Raw genomic sequence first — 1,901 nt, 5'->3', positions numbered from 1 at the left:
CTACTTGTCCATAAGCCTGTTTTCTGGAATTGTCTGCCATCTCTAATGAGATTTTAGCAGCTTGTACCTCAAAGATTCCTAATTTCTCCATTACAGAGAAGGGCATGAGGTTTATCCCTGACCCAAGGTCACATAGAGCCTTCTCAAACGTCATGGTGCCTATGGTACAAGGTATTAGGAACTTTCCAGGATCCTGTTTCTTCTGAGGCAATCTCAGTTGATCCAATGCATTTAGTTCATTGGTGAATAGGGGAGGTTCATCTCCCCAGGTCTCATTACCAAATAAATTGGCATTCAGCTTCATGATTGCACCAAGGTACTTGGCAACTTGTTCTTCAGTGACATCCTCATTCTCTTCAGAAGAAGAATACTCATCAGAACTCATGAATAGCATAAGGAGGTTTAATGGAATCTCTATGGTCTCTAGATGAGCCTCAGATTCCTTTGGTTCCTCAGAGGGAAACTCCTTATTGATCACTGGACGTCCCAGGAGGTCTTCCTCACTGGGATTCACGTCCTCCCCTTCCTCCTTAGGTTCGGCCATGATGGTTATATCAATGGCCTTGCACTTTCCTTTTGGATTTTCTTCTGTATTGCTTGGGAGAGTACTAGGAGGAATTTCAGTGATCCTTTTACTCAGCTGGCCCACTTGTGCCTCTAAATTTCTAATGGAGGACCTTGTTTCATTCATAAAACTTACAGTGGCCTTAGATAGATCAGAGACTAAATTTGCTAAGCTAGATGGATTCTGCTGAGAATTCTTTATCTGTTGCTGAGTGGATGATGGAAAAGGCTTGCTATTGCTAAACCTATTTCTTCCACAATTTTTAAAGCCTTGTTGAGGCTTTTGATCCTTCCATGAGAGATTTGGGTGATTTCTCCATGAGGGGTTATAGGTGTTTCCATATGGTTCACCTATGTAATTCACCTCTGCTATTGCAAGGTTCTCAGGATCATAAGCTTCTTCTTCAGAAGATGCCTCTTGAGTACTGTTGGATGCAGCTTGCATTCCATTCATACTCTGAGAAATCATATTGACTTTCTGAATCAATATTTTGTTCTGAGCCAATATGGCATTCAGAGTATCAATTTCAAGAACTCCCTTCTTCTGAGGCGTCCCATTACTCACAGGATTCCTCTCAGAAGTGTACATGAACTGGTTATTAGCAACCATGTCAATGAGTTCTTGAGCTTCTGCAGGCATTTTCTTTAGATGAATGGATCCACCTACAGAAGTATCCAATAACATTTTAGCTAATTCAGACAGACCATCATAGAATATATCCAGGATGGTCCATTCTGAAAGCATGTCAGAAGGACACTTTTTAGTCAGTTGCTTGTATCTTTCCCAAGCTTCATAGAGGGATTCACCTTCTTTCTGTCTGAAGGTTTGAACATCCACTCTAAGCTTACTAAGCTTTTGAGGAGGAAAGAACTTGGCTAAGAAAGCCGTGACCAGCTTATCCCAAGAGTTCAGGCTATCTGTGGGTTGAGAGTCCAACCACACTCTAGCTCTGACTCTTACAGTAAAAGGGAAAAGCATGAGCCTGTAGACTTCAGGATCTACTCCATTAGTCTTAACAGTATCACATATCTGCAAGAATTCAGTTAAGAACTGAAAAGGATCTTCAGATGGAAGTCCATGAAACTTGCAGTTTTGTTGCATTAGAGAAACTAGCTGAGGTTTCAGCTCAAAATTGTTTACTCCAATGGTAGGGATGGAGATGCTTCTTCCATGTAAATTGGAATTAGGTGCAGTAAAGTCACCAAGCATCCTCCTTGCATTATTATTATTTTCGGCTGCCATCTCCTCTTCCTGTTCGAAAATTTCTGAAAGGTGCTTGCTGGATTGTTGTAATTTAGTTTCTCTTAATTTCCTCTTCAGAGTCCTTTCAGGTTCT

At 41.1% G+C, this 1,901-nt stretch overlaps 1 non-coding gene across 1 annotated transcript; it reads left to right on the top strand.

Annotated features, from left to right (window-relative positions):
* The first annotated feature begins 1,303 nt into the window (after positions 1–1,303).
* On the top strand, positions 1,304–1,411 carry LOC112731572 (small nucleolar RNA R71). The gene has a single exon (XR_003167345.1). It is a non-coding gene; the product is annotated as a small nucleolar RNA R71 (small nucleolar RNA).
* Positions 1,412–1,901: the final 490 nt, after the last annotated feature.

This window comes from Arachis hypogaea, chromosome 12 (assembly GCF_003086295.3).
Source record: "Arachis hypogaea cultivar Tifrunner chromosome 12, arahy.Tifrunner.gnm2.J5K5, whole genome shotgun sequence".
NCBI lineage: Eukaryota > Viridiplantae > Streptophyta > Magnoliopsida > Fabales > Fabaceae > Arachis > Arachis hypogaea.
The sequence above is the reverse complement of the archived record's forward strand: the minus strand, read 5'-3'. Positions and strand labels throughout refer to the sequence as shown.